Below are 6,757 nucleotides of genomic sequence, written 5' to 3'. Positions count from 1 at the left end.
TACCACTGATTTCTTTAATGAACAATAATTATAGTTCCATTTATAACTGAACTCCTCTCGAACCAAGAGAGAGTGTGGAACCACATTGTTCAAGCCCTGGAATCAGCCCTTAAGAGAGCAATTTCTCTACATACTCTATCTATAGAGAATGAATGAATTTCTTCTTGTGTAGCTGTGTTCCCAGCTCCCCAATCAGATGAATCCCCAAAATGGTAGGCATATTGAGTCGGCGACATAGGCCACTCTCACCCATGCAAATCAAAGGACCTATGATCATCCTGTAAAATGTAGTTTCAACTAGTAACGGTGTTAATAAGAGAGACTATTCATTTCATGGTTCGATCTTATACAAACTCTTTGTATAGAATAACCCCGCTCTAATGTCTCAACATGAATGATTAGGATCAAATCATTTGTAGCAGTTTAGAACAATTTTAACAACTACAAAGCAGGTCATATTCGTAGTGTCACCAGAATATGGTATCCAGCCTTATCCATTTACTACAGACCATTTTTGTTATCACTTAAACATGATCCACTTGTATGTCTCCACATACATGTTTAGGTTACAGAAGATAACCTTGGATGTTAGTTTATTGGTTTTGTGGGTCAATGCAACTAAATGTCAAATAAAACACTTTATTTTATTAGATAAATAACATGTATGCATAATATATACAATTACAAACTACAAGACCACAAGATTTAGGGCATCATCCCCAACAATCTCCCACTTGTCTTAAAGCTAGTGGGGTGTACAACATAAAAGTTAAAATACTATAATAATACACAAAACTAGAAATTAGGGCATACAATACGTACCCAGTAAATCTCCCACTTGCCCTAAATTAAATGTGGCATGTCACGTAGACCTAGACTCTCTAGGTGACCCTCAAACACCTTAGCCATGAGGGACTTTGTAAACGGATCAGCAACGTTGTGCATCGAAGCTATCTATGTGATGATCACGTCCCCTCGATGCATTATCTCTTAAATCAAGTGATACTTGCGTTCAATATACTTTCCACGCTTGTGGCTTCTAGGCTTCCTAGAATTAGCCACAACCCCACTATTATCAAAGTAAAGAGTAATTGGCTTTGACATGTTTGGAACTACTTCCAAACCAGTCAAGAATTTCCTATGCCAAATAGACTCTTTGGCAGCTTCACAAGCTACGACATTCTCTGCCTCCATGGTGGAGTCAGCAATACATCCTTGCTTGATACTTCTCCAAACTACAGCTCCTTCTTTAAGAGTGAACACTGAACTTGGAGTAAATTTCCTAGAATCTCTATCAGTCTGAAAATCAGAGTCTATGTATCCTATAAGAATCAAATCCTTAGAACCATGCACAAGCATGTAGTCTCTTATTCTCCTAAGATACTTGAGGATAGTTTTAACGGTAGTCCAATGAGCTAATCCTGAATTAGATTGATATCCACTGACTATCCCCACCACATAACAGATGTCAGGTATAGTACATAACATTGCATACATCAAGCTGCCAACAACTGATGCATAGGGGATATGTCTCATTTCCTCAACCTCTTGAGGTGTCTTAGGACACTGTTCCTTGGACAAAGTAACTCCATGCCTGAAGGTAGTAAGCCTCTCTTGGAGTTTTGCATTGAATATTTAACAACTATCTTCTCAATATACGATGTTGAGACAAAGCTAGCGTTTTATTCTTACGATCTCTAAAAATCTGAATACCCAGAACAAACTATGCCTCTTCAAAATCTTTCATTTGAAATTGAACTGCCAGCCATTGTTTGACGTCAATAAGTAAACCTATGTCATTTTCAATGAATAGGATATCATCTACGTATAAAACTAAGAAAGCTACTGAATTATTGATGATTCTTTTGAAGACACAAGGTTCATCAACGATTTGATAAAATCCATAAGATTTTATTGCGGTATTAAACCTTATGTTCCAAGATCGAGAAGCTTGTTTCAATTCATAAATAAAACGATTAAGCTTGCAAACATTTTGCTCTTGGCCTAGAGTTATGAATCCTTCTAGTTGTTACATATAGATGGTCTCCTTAAGATTGCCATTCAAAAAGGCAGTCTTAACATCCAATTGACAAATCTCATAGTCAAAATATGAAGCAATGAACAAAAGTATTCAAATAGACTTTAACATGGCAACAAGTGAGAAAGTCTCCTCATAGTCAACTCCCTCAACTTGGGTATAACCCTTTGCCACTAGTCTAGCTTTATAAGTTTGTACCTTACCATCTACACCCATTTTTCTCTTGTAGGTCTATTTACAACCTATAGGTTTTACCCCATCAGATTGATCTACAAGATCCCATATTGAATTGAAGTATATAGACTCCAATTCAAGATTCATCGCTTTAATCCACTCATCTTTATCCACATCCTCCATTGCCTTCTTAAAAGTCAATGGATCCTCAAAGTTGCCATCAGATATGACAATTAAGGTTTCAATTAAACTCATATAACGAATAGGTAAGTTTGTAACCCTCCCACTTCGTCAAGGTTCCCTCAATGATTGAGGTTGATGTGTTCTAGTAGATGAACCGACATGAAGAAATCTTGTTAATGCACTAGGCTCTTCAACAACTCTTGTTGAAGGTTCAGTAGTTTCATTAGAAAGTTCATTAATACTATCTTATTAGGCGGTTTGTGCTCCCTTATGTGGTCCTCTTCTAAAATTGTAACATTTTTCGATACAAACACTTTATTATTTTTAGGATCATAGAAGTAACTACATCTAGTTCCTTTGGGGTAGCCTACAAATAAACATAATTTTGAACGAGGTTCCAATTTCTTAGGATTAGTCTCAAGCACGTGTGTTGGGCAACCTCAGATTCTGAAACGACGTAAACTGCTTTTATGACGATTCCATAATATCAAAGGTGTTTCAGAAACACTTTTAGATGGAACACAATTCAAAATATAGACTGCAGTTTGCACATCATAACCCCAGAACGAATTAGGTAAGTGAGCATAACTCATCATAGACCGAACCATGTCCAACAAGGTTCGATTTCTCTTTTTTGATACACCATTTTGTTAGGTGCTAAGAGTTGAGATACAATTCCATGTACCATCGAATAGTTTTAGAATTTCAAATCCATATACTCTCTACCTCGATCCGATTGAAATGTTTTAATAGTTTTACTTAATGCGTTTTCAACTTCAGCCTTGTATTCCTTGAACTTTTTAAGGGCTTCAAGCTTATGTTGCATTAAATAAACATACCCATATCTTGAATAATCATTAGTAAAAGTGATGAAATATTCAAACCCTCCTCTTGCTTTAACATTCATAAAACCACAAAGATCTGAATGTACAAGTTCTAGGGGTTCTTTGGCCCTATGACCTTTTCCAGTAAAAGGTCTTTTGGTCATCTTACCTTCAAGGCATGACTCACATATAAGTAAAGTATTTTCTTCTAACTCACTTAGAAGTCCATTCTTTACCAATCTCTCAATCCTATTGAGATTTATGTGCCCTAATCTTAGGTGCCAAAGATGAGCATTTTCTTTTAGAGAAATTTAAGTCTTTTATTTTGAGTTCACTGTAGTTTTGAACATTTCAGTATTAAGAAGGGCTTTAGATGTTAATGATCTTAACACATAAAGATTATTTTCTAACTTTGCAGAACAAATTTCAACACCATTTTTGCAAATAAACACTTTATTTACATTAAAAGTTAACGAGTAAGATTGTTTTAGTAAGCAACTTTACATAAATCAAGTTCCTTTTTAAATCAGAAACAACATATACATTTTCTAACAAAAGAAAAGATTTCTGTAAACAAAGTCGAAGTCCTCCCACTGCAATTGCTAAGATGACATGCCAGTTCCAATCCACATCGTCATCTCTCCAGTCTCCAACTGTCGCCAGGAACTAATTGCCTGAAATGAAGAATAAACATGATTAGTGGCACTTGAATCTTTTATCCAGGTTGCATCATCATTTTTCACTAACAAGTCTTTAGCACTAGTAAATCATGTTTACCTTGTTTGGCCTTTTTCTTTTCTGCCAAGTACTTAGTACAGTTTCTCTTCCAATGTCCCTCCCGGTTACAATGGAAACATATTCCCTTTGCAGCCTTGGTTTTCTTGCTTGTTTTAGCAGCAGCAGGGTTAGCTTTATTTCCTTGACCACCATTCTTCTTCCTCTATGGAACTTTCTGGTAAAAGTAGCAACATTTGCCTCTCCCAAATCCCTTGATTTTCATCAAGGACTCAAAAGTTATATATATAGTTTTAATATTATAAGAAACAACATTAAAACTATGACATGAAATAATACATAATTTATGTATTTAGTACAATGGCTTTCTCTATTGAAATCTACATTAAAAACTATATATAAATTAGCCAATAATAAAATAAATATATCAAATTGAATTAGCAACTACACAACGTTCACAAAATACATAATTCATCAAGTGATGAGGATTATATAGTATCATGGAATTAAGCTTCATCTTTGAACTTTTTGTGTGCGAAGGTACCATTTCATCCATCTACATAAAAAGTGAATAACATTAGTTTTGCTCCCAAGGCCACCCGAAAAGTATCTAAGTATCAATTTGGATCTTAGAACTACATACAAAGTGCATAATTGTCATTTTGACTCTCAAAACAACCTAAAAATATGTGGTTCATTAATAATCAACAAATTAACCATATAAACAATATATTATATTAATGGATAGAAATATAAAATAAGAGGTTGGACTAGAAATTCAAATTTGAACCAATTTTTAATTTAAACAGCATAAAATTAGCATATTGAATACATAGAATTGACCAAATTGTTCATACATAAAAACTTAAAGGTGTAGTGTTACACAAAATGGAAACTAAGTGAATGTCCAACCAAAATTCTTTTTACTAGTTTCAATATCTCAAATTCAAAGTTAAGACAATCTCAAACATCTAACACTCAAATGCAATAAACTTAACTCATTAGCACTTATAAACATAAGAACTAAATTAAGCAAATTTATCCAACTAAATCAACCAAATTTTTACCAATGAAGTTAATTATCCCTTTGCCCACTCCTACACTAACATCAAATTCAATGTGAAAACTACTAATAATGAACTTAAAATCAAACTTTGTACTTAGTATCTCCTACAATGTTACAATACATTCTTCAAAAAATTAGAACAATCATGCATGTTAACAAAATCAATGGTGTTTCTTCTTCTATTTGAAAACTCCCAAATGTGTAAACAAGCCTAAAATAACTAACAACAAAGTCCTATAATAAAATATGAGATACATCAGGAAATCTTTCAACAGTATTGTGAAATCAACAATAATCTAAGGGCTAAATTCAAGGATGAATGGTTTCAAAATAACAACATACATATTAAAAATAAGTTCAACTTTTTATATCTTCTCTTCTGTTGCATCTTTACATGTTTGTCCATGTGAGCTTAGAAGACTTCCTCTATTATGAAAAGTAGTTCTTGCATGAAGAGTTTGGAAATAGAAAAAAAGAAAAAAAGTGAATCCAACCAAGTTTGCAAAATATTTATATATTGCAAATTGCACAAAATACAATAAACTTTCAAAGGGTGAGAAATGAAATAAATTTCATCAGTAAGCTAAATAAGGCATTGATATAACAAGTGGAATGGAAGAAAAAGATAAAATTTCATATATAAACTTAGATTATGTTTCCTTTCTATTTCTTCCCAAATCTACAACAAAATAAATTACAATAAATCACCTACTATTTAGCTTTCTCCAAGCACGATAAAATTCAAAGAAGTATCAAACAACAAACGTTTAGAGGAATTTCCTTTGCCACATCACCTCCTAACATAATAAGAACACAAAAGCACAACACTTTACACTTTAAGAGAATAAGAGAACAAATAGCACCAACTGCATAAGAGAACAAGAACAAGAACACTAAATGTAGTAAAGGACACTTATCTTCTTGTGTACAAAGTGATCTCCAATGTTTTAACAATACCACGTTTCATTTGACATCTAGCTTATTCATGCCAATTTCTTCAATTTAAAGTAGTAATCAAAGGTTAAACTCAAGAGCCCAAGCGAATTCTTCTTCAAAATATCACATGGTGAAGCACATGTCCCTTGTAATAGCACACAAATAAGATATTCACGTGGAATTGTCATTTGAAAAAATCAACGTAAATCTCAATTTCATATATCAAGGAACTTGAATGGGGTTGTCTATACGAAAAACAAAAATTTACAGTTTACCGATCAAGATTCATAAAATACATCCAATCTCAAATGTTTATACTTCAAAAATAAACTTACTTGCATTCACCTTGAGTAGTAGAGCAAACAATTTCATCCCCATTGGATTGCTTCACCGGAATGACCCCCAAGCTTATCTCTCAACAATGGTGTTGGGAGGTGAGCTCCGTCATCATCTGAGTCATAATTAATCTTTCTTGAAGGTCGGTCCCGATCAAAGCTATTGGTTTGTTCAGCGTACAATTATTGGCAATGTCAGATGCCTATTGTGGTTAGATAGGAATGTATATTAATTGTATAAACGTGCATACATATAATTAAACAACAGTGGCAAGACAGTACAAACAAAGACCAACTGAGGATGAATGACAATGATGTGGTTGTAAATACAAACACATAACAAAAGTGATAGGATAGTAAGCTATTGACAATGTCCCAATAGTTTTAGTTAGATATTAACTAGAGATTATAAACTTTAAAAATGTTCGACAAACACAATCAGTTATATTGTATTTCACCATCTGAT

The 6,757-nt window shown here is 33.5% G+C and overlaps 1 long non-coding RNA gene across 1 annotated transcript; it reads right to left on the bottom strand.

Annotated features, from left to right (window-relative positions):
* Positions 1 to 3,656: 3,656 nt before the first annotated feature.
* LOC127150470 (uncharacterized) lies at positions 3,657 to 6,497 on the bottom strand. Its single transcript, XR_007822811.1, has 3 exons — positions 6,292 to 6,497; positions 3,997 to 4,510; positions 3,657 to 3,893 (listed from the first exon to the last, which is right to left on the bottom strand). It is a non-coding gene; the product is annotated as an uncharacterized LOC127150470 (long non-coding RNA).
* Between the last annotated feature and the right edge of the window lie 260 nt (positions 6,498 to 6,757).

The sequence above is a fragment of the Cucumis melo genome, chromosome 8 (genome assembly GCF_025177605.1).
Source record: "Cucumis melo cultivar AY chromosome 8, USDA_Cmelo_AY_1.0, whole genome shotgun sequence".
Classification (NCBI taxonomy): domain Eukaryota; kingdom Viridiplantae; phylum Streptophyta; class Magnoliopsida; order Cucurbitales; family Cucurbitaceae; genus Cucumis; species Cucumis melo.
This window is presented reverse-complemented; position numbering and strand designations above follow the sequence as displayed.